This window comes from Protopterus annectens, chromosome 5.part0, assembly GCF_019279795.1.
Source record: "Protopterus annectens isolate FY-2018-M chromosome 5.part0, PAN1.0, whole genome shotgun sequence".
Lineage (NCBI taxonomy): Eukaryota > Metazoa > Chordata > Ceratodontiformes > Protopteridae > Protopterus > Protopterus annectens.
The window spans coordinates 1,971,366,194-1,971,380,698 of record NC_056735.1 but is presented as its reverse complement, the minus strand read 5'-3'; the positions used below and the strand labels follow the sequence as shown (position 1 = coordinate 1,971,380,698).

The window sequence follows — 14,505 nt, the reverse complement described above, 5'->3', positions numbered from 1 at the left end:
TTTGATGAGGCACTAATGGAGGCCCTGCAGATATTTTTTCATTCTTGGAAAGCAGGTCTCTTAAGAGTGTTCAGAGACAACACTGTGGTCATGTGGTACATAAACAAGCAGGGAGGCACCAGATTCTATAAGCTGTGCAGACTCTCTTTTTTGGCATGACAGCAGACCACAAAACCAAACCTATCACTGCAAACAGTTTACATTCCCTCACATGGAACGCAGGTCTCTTAAGAGTGTTCAGAGTCAATACTGTGATCATGTGGTACATAAACAAGCAGGGAGGCACCAGATTCTATAAGCTGTGCAGACTCTCTCTTTTGGCATGACAGCAGACCACAAAACCAAACCTATCACTGCAAACAGTTTACATTCCCTCACAGGACATTGCCCTGGCAGACTTTCTAAGCAGATCAAAGGAAGATCCTCATGAATAGATGCTTAACAGGGAGATCTTCCTAGTTATAGTCCACAAGTGGAGATTACCACAAGTAGATCGTTTTGCCTCTGTCATTCAGAATGGGTATAGAATGACTTGGAAAAAGTCCTCCATTCTGTGGCATTCCTCCTTCTCCTCATAGTCCACTACAGATGTTGCCACCCATCATTCAAATCTGACCTATGCAAAGCATTGTAGAACCAGTGCTTCCACAGTATGTGGGAAAAGTCTTAACTGGAAAGCAGTGCTTCTGCATGTACGACAAAGTGCAAAATAAACTCCAAAATCAAGAAAAATGGCCAACACTTAGTCGTCTTCTTCTTTCGGCTTTTCCCACTTAGGGGCCACCACAGTGGAACAATGGTCCGCAGAACAATTGGCAGTGGAGTTTTACAGTGTCGAGTTGCCAGTCCGGCGCCCATCCTTCCACAGAAGGCACACACACACACACACACACACACACACACACACACACACACACACACACACACACACACACACACACACACACACCTAGGGCCAATTTAGAGTTTCCAATCCACCTACAGCATATCTTTGGGATGTGGGAGGAAACCGGAGCATCCGGAGGAAACCCATGCGACTGCAGGGAGGACATGCATACTCTCCACAGAAGGCACCCCAGCCAAGAATTGAACCAGAGAACCTCTTGCTGTGAGGCAGCAGTGGTAACCACTGCACCACCATGACCGTCCTACAACCAGCACTTAGGTAAAAATAATATAAAATTATTTATTTTAACCACATCATAAACCTCATCCAAAGATGAGAATAATACCAATACAGACCAGTTTCAGCATCTTGTCCTTCATCAGTGTATAAATATAGTAATACCACTTCAATAAATACTGACACATGCACTGGCAAGCTCCCTGTTATTGGCTAATTATAATGTTCATTAAAACCAGGGGAGAATAACCCACCTAGTCTAATTATCCAAATGTTCTCTTTTTTGTCCAAAACATCATCTTATTCCTGTCACCATATATTTTGTCAATTATAACAAACATAAAATGTGCAGTAGGATGTCTAATAGTATGCTTATATAGAGCACTTGAGAGTTTGTTCCTAATATCACTTAAATGTTCAGTAATATGTAATCTAAAAGGACGTGAGGTCTGTCCCACATAAAAGGCAGAACATGTGTATGTCACTAAATAAATAACCCAGCAGTGCTACAATTACCAAAAAACGTAAGGTCATAAACTTTTGAAATATTACTGGTAAACTGCTCTTCAAAGCATAATTGCACAAAGAACAATGGCCACATGGGGCACAACTAACTAAAACCCCACCAACAATCATAGTTTGGGGTGGATTCATATACCTGAATTTTCTCTTATAATGACTGAACAAGCTACCCAATGTTTTACCCCTTTTAAAGGAAAAGGAAAACCTAGATGTTAAAATAGCAGACAACTTGTCATCTGAAAATAATGTATGCCAATGTTTCTGTATCAGATCGATAAACTCCAATGTATTACGACCGTAACTAGTAGTTAATCTAATAACATTATCACCGCCTACATTCCTTATTCCTATATTGTAATAGTTGAGATCTATGCTGATCTTGTGCTAGATTACTGGTTTGAATTATATGGTTTCTGTTGTATCCCCTGTAGTAAAATTGATTAACTATATCATTTTGTTGCTCAGCAAAAAATTGTTCAGATGAACAAATTCTCGAATACGTAAAAACTGAGACTTCAGAATATTATGTGTAATATGTCTAGGGTGACAGCTGGAGGCATGTAGTATGGCATTGAATTGAGGATGTTTACGACAAACATTACTATCTAAAGTGCCATCATCTTGCCTGGTAAAATCAACATCAAGAAAATAAATATGATTGACATCATATTTAACAGCAGATTGGATGCCCCACTTATTTTCATTCAAATAGTGAACAAGCTCCATCAAATAAGTCAAATCTGACTTCCAAACCATCCAACAGTCATCTACATATCTACAACATATATCAGTTTCATCCAAATATAAATTACGATAGATATAATAGATAGTGTTCCTCAAGGTAGCCCATAAAAAAGGTCACCACAATGAGGGCAAAAGGTGAAATCCCCCACCATATCATCACTAGCTACAGGTCCCTAATTATAAACCATTCCACATACCTGAAGTTACTAGAATAACTTGCCATTCAGTCCAATGCACTACTCAAGGGCAATTTTATTACCACTTCATAAACTGAGAAACATGCATGACCACTAACGTGTAGGCTTAAAGATTCCTGGACCTTGTTACTCACAAACATGAGGTGAGTTGCACACACACCCTTCCCCAGTGTAATGTCCTCATTGGTAAGATTGGATCATAAATCGGTATCCTTTGAAATAAATGTAATGGTAGAACCTCAATCAAACCCTAAAGAATTTTTCAAAGGCAAGTTATCTTCTATTACGTGATAGCATAGGTAATTTTAAAGCTCCCCTAACCCCTATATCAGAGAGTCCTATGCAGAAATATACATGAATGCCCTGTACAACCACTTAAACAACAGCGTAGAAATGGCAATACCTGTCTGAACTAAGCCCAGGTCTATCTGGAAAAACAAGTCACCCTGGTTGGACCCCTGGCATAAATAGACTGTACAACAGAAGGAAGACATTCCTATGTAGAAGTAAGAGGGAGGGTGTACAACAGAGAAAAAAATCTGTCATTAGTCTCAACAAGCAAATCAAGTAACTAGTCAAGTTTTCAGAAGCTAACTACAAAACTAAAATAGCCTGTCAAGCAAAGGATAACCATAAACTATTTTTTTAATTATGCCCGAAATCTTAAGAGAAATACTCAACAGCGTGTTGAGTTGGCTGTAGATGGCACTACCTATACTCAGCCAGAAGAAGCAGCAAACCTGCTGGCTGATAAATTCAGCTGAAATTTTACCCCCTCATCACCTCTGGTCACTCCCCATGAAATACCCCTACCATTCCATTGCCTGTTATCACAAAAAAAAAAAAAAAAAAAAAAAAAAACAGTTCATCATTGCACTCTTTAAAGCTAGAAGTACTGCATCAATAGGCCTTGATGGAATCCCAGCATGCCTGTTAAATAGGTTGAAACATCTCCAGACTGCAGACCTGACCTAGTTCGGCTTTGTCAAGGGCAGGTCCTGCTTTCTCATTCTGGTGGACTTCTTTGAGAAGGTCACCGAAGCCATAGATGAGGGTAAGTTAGTGCATACCAGAGGTGCACACCACCTGCATTGACCTGGACAAGGCATTTGACACAGTACCCTACTTGGGTATTATAGATAAACACACAAAATTGGGCATAAACCTCTACGTCACCAGATGGATAGCCAAATGGCTCACAGATGGGACATGTTATTAGAGTGGGGGGAGTCCACATCCATCAAGAGGCCAGTCAGCAGTGGAGAACCACAGGGCTCAGTGCTGGTCCTCCTGCTGTTTGAGATGTACTTCTCAGATATCAATGCAAATTTAGGTGAACTTTAGCTTACCAAGTTTGCTGATGACTGCATGTTGGGGGCAATCGTTTACTCCCTAAACAGTGTTGATATCCAACAGAATGGACTGACACAGACTAATGATTAGTGTCAGAGCCATGGCCTCAAACTAAATGCAAAGTGCCCAGTAATACCCTTTGGGAAATCATATACACATGTAAATTACAACATTGATAGCACCCCCTTAAGAGTGGACCCAGTGGTGAGAAATCTGGGTACTCAGCTAGATAGTAGTCTGAACTTTGACCACAATGTGTCCACTCTGGTGAGGAAATCCTTCTGTGTGGTTCAGCTTATAAGTAAGGGCATGGCATCTAGATCTAAGGATATCATAGAGCCAGTGTACTTGTCCCTCGTCAAACTAATATTAGAGTACAGTGTACCCTTTGGCATGTATCTCACCAGGCAACTGCAACCGTTAGAGCGTCCTCAGAGGTTTTTCAGAAAAAAAAAATACAGGATATAACCAACATATCATATGCTGACCGATTAAAAGCTCTATCACTGTATTCAGTTTTCTGCGTATTACTAAGGGGTGATCTGTGCCTGACCTACAAGGCAGCATCTGACTCAGCCCTGATGAAAATGTTGCATATTCGCAAAACTAACTGCACAAGGTTAACCACTCCAAGGATCTAAACCTGATCTCTGACATGAATAGATCATGCTGGAGAAGCAGATCCCATGTTATACTCCCAGCAATCCCTGAAGGTGGTGTTTCAACTTAACCAAAAAGTGACATTACTCCACCACGTGACTTTAGCTATGTCTTATGCTAATTTCTGTGTGTCATAGTGCAGCTAGGCTGGCAGAATGAACTTGTAGAGCAGTTACTCACTGTGTTGCATCAAACAACTTTAGATGCATGAATTTTGCATAATGTGTATACGCTTGTATAATTCCAACCATGAACAACAAAAAAACAATTATTTGAGCCTGGTAGCCTGAAACTAACTTTACCACATTGGGAAGCTCCTCGTTTCCTCTGCAGTGCTATGATTTGGAGTTCTGTATTTGGTGGTGGTGGTGGTGGTGGGTGGGGGTGGTTGAGTAAACAAACTTCCCTAGATGTGGTTTTGGTTTATCAGCTGCACTGAAATTAGAATTCACAGGTTTGGCAATGATACTGCGATCTAAGCTTTTAATCAGCCAGCTCCATGGCTTAAGGAGATTGCAGCTTGGACAACCTGGGATGGATTAGGAGTGCATGTGCTAAAGGAGGCAGTAAGAAATGATGTGAGTGAGTGGCTGATACCAAGTTGTACATCACAAGGGATGAGAAAGAGGTCTAGTCCACTACAGTGTTGATAATCACTGAAAGATATTTACATAGCATACAGCACTTAGGACCAGGGATGTGTACTTGATTACTACCAAACTGTTCAGAGTAGCCTTTAAAGCGCGTGTTAATTTTCACACACACACACACACACACACACACACACACACACACACACTTTCTCTCTCTCTAGGAAGAAGGCATTGTGTAGGCCCTTATGGTGACCCAAGTGCAAATGTCAGCTGTTGGGGAAGGGGTAAGATCAATAGAAAATCCATCCCTTTAACAGTGATCACTTTTTCCCCCAGCCTCAGGAGAGATAGTCTATCCTTAAAGGTGCAGCAACTGGCTACAGGCTTCGTTTATGGTAAATAAGTCCCCATAGGAGAACATGTCTACACAGAAAATATTGCCTTTTTAAATATTTTTGATGTATTTTCTGAACAATGCTGGCAATTTTATATCAGTGGTTTCTTGTCAGGAAATTGCTGTTTAAAATGGACTTCTGTTGAGACATTTTAGTTGAAGTGTAAGGATACAAAGCTTGGGAACTGTTTTTCTGCATTTAAAACTGAGTGTTTTGGTGCTTGTGTGCGCTTTGTGACTGCTACTTGCCTTCATTATTTTACTGCTTGAAACATTTTGATTAAAGGTGTTATTTAAGCAGTATGAAGTGTTTTCAGGGCTAGAAATGTGTTTTATGTTTAGCACTCAAGTACACTTTGTGATGTGCTTTCTTCATTTGTTTTCTATAAGTGCACTTTCTGTGAAAGGGTCTTGAGAGTTCTGACAAGATTTTTGTGTACTGTTGTAATTTACTTTTAAATTTTGAGGGACTGTGTAGTGAAGTGTGTGTGCATGCACTCACTGCTTTTGAACTCTTGCCTAACTTCTTACTTTCCAACTGACTCTTCCCAACAGTGCTTACTGGCATTCAGACTTCTTCCTCTGCTACTGCACAGATTTGTACACTGGTTCTACTGGTCCTTCTTCCAACATTCCTAAAAGAAAATAAACATTGAAGCACATGCCCATGCCTTTATCTTGGGCTCAGTCAATTCCTCAGCTGATGGTAGGTGACCCTTTAGTGGCCATTGCTAGTTCCTCAGACTACTTACTGGTTTACTTATATCCCTCAGGTGTAGCCTTGCTGGCCACTATGGACCAGGGGTCAGACACGTACTCAATGGCTGTTCTAGTCTCCAATGTAGTCATGGGAAAATCATTCATTTTGCATGCAGGAGACATTCAGAGAGAGACTTCATGGAGTATTCGGGGAAAGAGATCTTTTTCTTGGCATGATATTCCTTCCCCTTCTTAAGCTTCATCCAAGGATGGCCTAGAAAAAAGAAGCTAAAGCTTAGGCACTGATCATCCAAAGACATTTTGCCTGTTCATAAAAATAGTTTTCTTACCTTAGCTCAGAGTTTGTTGCAGGTTTTCTATCATGGAGGGTAGAATTCATTCCTGATAAAGATATATCAGTGGATTTTGGCACAGACAGAGACGGAGTCTTTTCTTGGACCTTAGGTCCAAGACTCTTAAGTCAGAGGAAAGTTTGTCCTCTGTAACTCCATTAGAGAAGTTGCCCTTTTCTAAGACTAGTTTTGAGATAAATCATGTATTTTTGTGTAAACAATGGATGCTTCCCCTAAACTGTGGAGATATGATATGCTGCAAGTGGATCTATGCCCTTTCCTCCTAATCTGCCAGCCTTGAAAAATGGGTTAAATGTTGACCTTCAATAACTCTGACCCTCAGCCTTTAGTCCCGCCCCCTCCCCCCCCCAAAAAAAAGGCAGAACACTTATTAATACCAACTTACTCCTGCAGATAAGTAGGTAAGGTATTATATAGATTTCATAAGAGAATTTCCTTCTTCCAGTTTATAATCAGGTGTTGATAGCTTGTGGGATTCTTCAACCACACATCCTTCAGAAACTTAGGTTTGTTGTGAATTCTACAATTTCTAATGTGTCTCAGATTTCATACTTTTAAGGATGTGTATGATTGTGCAGATAATGTATCTAGGGTTACTACTACTCTTATTGTTTTGAGAAGATGTACCTGGGTATGTACTGAGAAAGTTTTTGGAAGTAGTCTGATATCTTAAACTCTAATGCAGGAAAGGAGGTTTTGTTTGGCCCTGCTGTTACTCAGGTTCTCACACAATTTGATGACAGAGAGAGAAATTAATTCAGGGAGTTACTAAGAGTTTTCAAGCCCTGCATTATAAATCTTAACAAACCCTATTATCTGAAGTTGTTGTTTTCATTTGATCTTCAACCTGTGGGGAATACGGATCCGGTACAGATCCAACTCGGATGCATTTTCCAGCAACAGCTCCAAGCTCCTCCCCTACCCATAATACCCCTGCCCCCCCAGATCTTGTTTGCCATGCGTCTAGATAGCAGCTTGATCCATCAGCTCTAAGTTTCCTTAGTGGTGTGTGAAAGTTTTGAACTTCTTCCATCTCTCTCTCTCTCTCAATAAATCTTCCTTGTATCTCTCTTCTCAATTCTTTTCCCTACGTGCATCTCTTTTTGCGCTAATGCATTGGTTTTCTCTCTCTTGATATATATATATATATATATATATATATATATATATATATATATATATATATATATATATATATATATATAATGTGTGTGTGTGTGTGTGTGTATATATATATATATATATATATATATATATATATATATATATAAAACTCTGTCTCACTTCCCCGGTTTGTGTGTGTGTGTGTTTGGGTTCTTTTTCTACTGCCAAGGCTGACACTCCTAAGCCGGGCATTTAGAAAATGCACTGAGTGTGGCCATAAGCTACCACTTTCTGATGTCCGCACTGTGTGTGTTGTATGTCTGGGAGTCCCTCACCTGTACACCTCTTGTTCGATCTGCGCTGGCTTCAACCCCTCCGCAGTGATCAACAGGAGAAACAAACTTATTCTCCAAGGCCTCCTTCCTCTCCTTCTTCTGAGGCTTCTGCTTCTTCCTTGCTGTGGCCCCTGGGACTCCACCTCCCACCAAGAAGGCCAGGGATGGAGAGAAGAGCCACCATAAGGAGCGGGATAGGGCTAGAAAGCTGCCCCCCCCCCGACCGCATTTCTTCTGCTGAGCACACAGCCAAGTCCCACTCAGATCCCAGCCCGGGTTCCCCTCTGCTCGCTTCTCTCAGGAGCCAGAGGTCTCTTGGGCCCAATCCCCATTCTCAGCCTCTCCTTGGTGCCACTCCAGGCCCGTTTTGATGGCTTCCTCCATCCGGTCCACCTGTAGTCTTTCTGAAGCCTAGGTGGACAGGATGATGCGGAGGTTCATCTGACCCCAGATCCAGATGGAAGTCTTGCCTTCTCCCTCCCCCTCCAGGGCTGGGAGTATGCAGTCCACCTTTCTTCCCAGTGATCCTTCTCCAATCCAACCCCCGGCTTCAGAGTCTTAAGGTCCAAAGTTTCCCGGTGTTGAGGGGGCCAGTGGTTCCAGGTACCTCGACACCGACCGTTGCCCTGAGTGACTCTGCTCTGACCTGTTCAGAGCCGCCCGACTCTTGGAGCAGTAGTCTCGGTGCTGGATCTGTGGGGATGATGTCAGATTCGAGGCTTTCAGATTCGGCCTTTCCACTCAGAGTCTCTGCACCTGGAGGCTTGGATCCAGCTCTCCATCGACGCAGAGGATGACTGATCCGATGCTTCTCCCCTCAGCTTCGGGGATTCGTTCACCCTCTGCTTTTGATGTGGTGGAGAGGGCTCTCTCGGCTCCCTCGAGACCCTTGATGTTTTTTTCCTTGGAGTCTGTCCTGGCTCCCTCTCTTTCTGGTCTGGAGTCTGCCATCCTGCCCTCTCAGGGACAGCCTGTCACCACTCTGCCCCAGGGAGTTCCCCCTGAAACTGCCTGAAGTTTCCGAGTTGTCCCCAGAGAACCCCCCTGAGGAGCTCCCTTGGAAAAAATATGTGCAAAAGGAGACACTTGGACTCCCCTCCAGAGTCCCTCACAGAAAACACCCACTTGGAGGAAGCAGAGAGTTCTCCCGGTCACCCCAGATGATGTCTCCTTTGTAGACATCATAGGACTTCTATCCAGCGTGGGGGGGGTGGTCTGTCCCAAAACCCAACCCGGATGAGTCGGTGTTCCTGGAGGCATTTGGCACATGACCCTGTACCACCTGGGTGTCCCCTTCCACTGATCCTCTCATGAACTTGATTTCATCCAGGTCATGGAATAAACCGGACATGGTGGAGCCTATTCCCAAGCATGCTGACAAGATTCTGAGTGCCCATCATAGGTTCATAGGTTTGTAGGTGTGTACTAGGCTAATGGCCCTGGAGCCTTTATAAGCCTAGCCCATAGAAGTGACCGGGCATCCTGCTGCCTGACATTAGTTCCCAGTGCCTCTATCAAGTAGAGCCACTTGAGTGATCCCAGGGATGAACTTTCTATTTCCCATCCACTCATCAAGATTTCTCTTGAAGAGGGCCAGTGAGGTGCTCTGCTTGACATGTATGGGAAGTCTGTTTCAGACAATGGGCAGTCTCTGGGTTATGAACCTGTCCCTGCAGCATGTTCTGTTGATTGTGGTAATGAGGTTGAGGTCTCTGGAGCATGTGGTGTTGAAGGATTGGGATTTCTTTAGATGAAGCATTTCTAACAGAGCTGGGTCAGACATGGCTTTGTAAGTCAAGCAGAGATCACCTCTTAGTAGACGATATGAGACAGAGAATAGTTGGAGTATTTTGAGTCTGTGTAGGACTTGTGTTTAAGGCCTAGGATCCTCTTCGTGACGTACTTTTGTGGCCTTTCCAGCTGTTGCATGTGTCTATTGAGGTACATGCCAAATGGGGCATTATACTTGATTGGCCTAATGAGGGAAAAGTAGAGAGAAATGAGGACCTCTTTCTTCTTGGATGCAAAACCCTTGGTAGTGGGATGTGCCACATAGAAGGACTTTCTGACCACAGTGGCAGTATGGTGGTCGGTGAGGTTGCTGTCAACCTGTGTCCCCAGATCTCTTATAATGCCTTCAGTGTTCAGTGGGCTCCCATCGATGTGGTAATTAGTGGGAACTGAGTTTTTCCCAAAGGGGATGATGACACATTTTTTGGCATTAAGCTTAAGGCCATGGTTTCGACACCAGTCATTGGTCTCAGTGAGGCCTTTTCTGTAGGATGGCTATATCACTTGGGGAGTTAATAATGGCTCCCAGCTTGCAGATGCATGTGAACTTGGGCAGCCAGAGTCCTTCCGTGTTGTCCTGGACCTTTGAGAAGTAGATGCCAAACAGGAGAGGACCCATGACCGATCTCCGATAGACTCCATTCGTGACTGGTTGGTAGTCTGACTTGGAGTCTGCTACTTTCACACTCTGGGTTCTATCTATGAGCCAATTTGCAACCCACCTCATGACATAGGGGTTGATGCTTGGTTGGTGAGTTTATCAATAATTCCTGAGTGAGGAATGGTATCAAAGGCCTTGGCCAGATCGAGGTAGGCTCTATGAACTGCCTTACCCTCACCCACAGCTCTGGTGACTGACTCAAAAAAGTCAACCAGGTTGAGCAGGAATGCTCTACCTTTCACAAAACCAAATTGCGTGGGATCTAGAGTGTGGAGATTACCTATATCCTTATTAATTAGGTCCATGATGATGCGCTCCATAGCCTCGTCAGGCTAATGGGGTGATAATTCCCAGGGTCTGTAGTCACTCCCCCTTTATGGAGATGGATGACTGTAGCAGTGCGCCATTCGGTAGGGTCAAAGCCTGATGTGAGGCTGTGATTGAACAGGGCACACAGATGTGGTGCCAGTTCAATTTGTAGTTCACGTAGAACAGATCCAGGGATATTGTCAGGTCCCATGGGATCTGTATTCTTGTCCTTGGACAATGCAGCTTTGACCTGTGCTGCAGTAATGCTGGATGTCTGGCATTCCTCTGGTATTGTGGTTGGTTCTTTAGGGGGGAGAGAGGGGTAAAATTGGCACTGAGTCTGTCGGCTAGTATGTTGGCAATAACTGTTGGCTCAGTATAGGAGATACCATTGTGCAGTAACTCAGAGCAAACCTGGGTATTGTCATGGAGATTCTTGATATAACTATAGAAGGTTTTGTGGTTGTTGTTAGTGTTTACCACAGTTCTGCCTGCATTGCTGGCTTTAGAGGTTTTAATGAGGGATCTCCGCTTTTTGTTGAGGCTAATAATTGAGTTTTTCCAGTCTTGGGACTTCACCTTTTTCTGAAACAGTTCCTGCCTTCTGTTGTAGAGTTTATTAATGGCAGGGGACCATCAGATTGGCTTCCTCTTTTTTTTTTTCTCCAGACGGGCAACACTGGTCTATGGGATCCCCAGTTGATGCCATGGTGGTTGCGGCAGCCACCAAGAAAGAGCTCACTCAGGAGAGCTCTGTGGTCCATCCACTGGACCGAGAGTCATGGGCTCTAGACCGTTTTTGGAAGCGGGCTTACACTTCAGCCAGGTTTGCCCTGCATGCACTTAATTGCATGGCACATGTCATCTGAGGAGAAGTTATTCTCCTCCTGTATGGCCACACTAAAATCAATATCCAACACTTCCATGAGGCTCCTATCTCACACTACTGAAAGTGCCTCTAGGGCGGCCGGCACAGGCGGTTACCATCAGGCATCATGCTAAGCTCTGGCTTTGTACATTCTCCAAGCTCTTCAAGCTGTTGTTTGTGAGCATCCCCCCCCCCCCACTCTCTTTGGTTAGACCATTCGAGACACCTTAGTCTTGAATGAGAAAGACGGGGAGACCCTGTCTGCCATCGGGATTTGCTTCTCAATCCCGCAATGATCCTTTTCCTGGAATCAGCGTAGGGTGAAGAAGATGTGGTTCTGAAAGTCTCAGGGCCTTTCCCACAAGGCTCAGGGCTCACCTTCCCCCAGAGGCAGAGGGAGATATGATAGACACCATGCTAGTGGCAGAGGGGGTCCAAGGAACCAAGGGTCTCGGGATTCTTTCTCAGACAGACCCTCGCAGCAGCCCTGAAGGGTTGCCTGACTGCTTGTCTCTGAAGGCAGTCGGGGGATGTCTCTCTCTGCACCCAACAGCCTGGGAGTCGATCACAGACGATCTTTGGGTGTTGCTCATTATATCCAGAGAATACTTAATCCCCTTCCTTCAACCCCCAGTCCCTCCCAAACACCTCCCAGACATCCCACCCATGCAAGAGGAGAAGGCAGCAGTGGAAATTTCCAAGCTATTCAAAAAGCGAGTCATCCAGCCCACCCCCCAGACCAATCCGGATCAGGCATCTATTCCAGGTTCTTTTTGGTACCAAAGAAAAAGGGGGACTTAAGACCCATCTGGATCTTTTAACCCTAAACCTGTGAGTTGCTAGACCTGCCCTTATCTCATGCGGTGCAGTTACCCTGGGCTTGCAAGTATTCGCTTCTCTGGTGGCTTCAATCCCCGGATCTTCTTCTGGGTCATCCATTCATCATTCCCACCCCAGTGATCACTGTGACCACAGACGCCTCCTTGCTCGGGTGGGGCATTTCATGAGTAGGATAATCCAAAGCACGTGGTCTTCCCTGGAGATCCATCTGCATATCAGCATCCTGGTGCTGAGGGTGGGGCTGTTGGTGTGGCAAGCTCTTCATGCCCATTTTCCCCAACAGACAATTCCCATCCAGACAGATCTGGTACATCAAGAGGCAGGTGGGAACCAGGTCTTACCCTCTTTGTCATGAAGCCTTGAGATTGTGGGAGTGGGCGATCTCCGGCCGTTTTCTGGTGGCAGTGCACATTCCGGGGAGGCTCAGCAGATCTGTTCTGATGCCTTACGAGTGGTCTCTGAATCCTTCAGTAACAGAACAGATCTTTCTAAAGTGTGGTCAGCCTTGTTGTGATCTTTTCACCTCAGTTTCCATTGCAAAGTGCAGTGAGTATTTCGCTCTAAACCTCCCTCCAGGGGAGTTCCCCAGAGACATTCTAGTTCATACTTGGCCCTCTGGTCTACTGTATGCTTATCCTCCACTCCTCCTAATCCCGAAATTCATTCAAAAAGCTTGACTGCTGGGGAGCTTAGTGATCCTCATTGCCCCCTTCAGGCCTTGCCAAGTTTGGTACCACTCTCTGTGGTCTCCTGTAGTGTGTTCGCCTTGGACACTAGATCTGGTTCTGGATCTAATCACACATCCCTCAGGGATCCTGCACCTAGATTTAGTGAGTCTGAAGCTCACGGCTTGGCTGCTCCAGTTCCAGTGATAGTTAGGACTCCTGGGCTGTCTTCTCCTCTTAAGAAGATTTTGGTAGCAGCTCACAAGTCTTCCACCAGAAGGTTTATTCCAGTAAGTGGAAACGTTTCTCTTTATGGGCTTCTCAGCATGATTTGGACCCCTTTACTGCTCCAGTTCCCGCCATTTTGGAGGTTTTGGCAGATATCTTTAATCATGGCGCTAGTTTCTCTACAGTAAAGGTACGGTTGGCAGTGATCTCCAATTTTCACATAGGAGAGAATTTGGTTTCTTTGACTTCTTCCAAGCTTTGTAAAGCCTTTTTAAAAGGTACCTTTTAACTCAGGCCTCCAGTCAAGGACCTGACACCCCCTTGGGCTTTGGACGATTTGCTTCTTTCCACTCCCTCCAGGCTGCGAGCTTTGCTTTCTCCCCCTTTTGAACCAGCAGCTACAGTGGACTTGCAATTCCTGTCTTGGAAAATGGCCTTTCTGGTCACCGTTACTTTGGCCAAGAGAGTATCGGAGATCCAGTCCTTATCTTTTAAGCCCCCCCTTATATGGTGCTTCACAAAGACCAGGGTTCCCTTAAGGACAAATCCTTCATTCCTTCCGAAAGTGGCATCAAAGTCTAACATTAACCAGGTCATCAGTCTCCCTGTTTTCTTTCTGAACTTCCAGAATAAGGGAGAGCATAAATTGCATTTGCTTGATGTTCATAGGCAACTGCTCTGTTATTTACATAGAACAAAATCTTTCCATAAGTCTGATCAACTTTTTGTTTCTTTTTCTAAGCCTTTCTTAGGGAAACCTGTTGCAAATGTAGCTGTTGCTTGGAGCTCTCAGTGCATTGCGTTGGCTTATCGATCCAAGGGATTATCTCCACCAGGTTATGTCAGGGCCCATTCTACTAGGTTTGTAGCTACTTCTGTGGCCTTTTGGTCTAGGGTTTCATTAGATGACATTTGCTCTGCAGTTACTTGGGCGTCATCTCATACGTTTATCTCTCATTACAAATTGGATCTCCTTTCCATAGGTCTGGGCATCTTTTGGCTCAGCTGTGCTCTGGAACATCCTTCCATGAGGACCTCTCAGGAC

General features: G+C 44.4%; 1 protein-coding gene across 1 annotated transcript in view; it reads left to right on the top strand.

The window, feature by feature from the left end:
- PIBF1 (progesterone immunomodulatory binding factor 1) overlaps positions 1-14,505 on the top strand; it is a 2,608,929-nt gene that overhangs the window by 1,827,762 nt on the left and 766,662 nt on the right. The window lies entirely within an intron of this gene.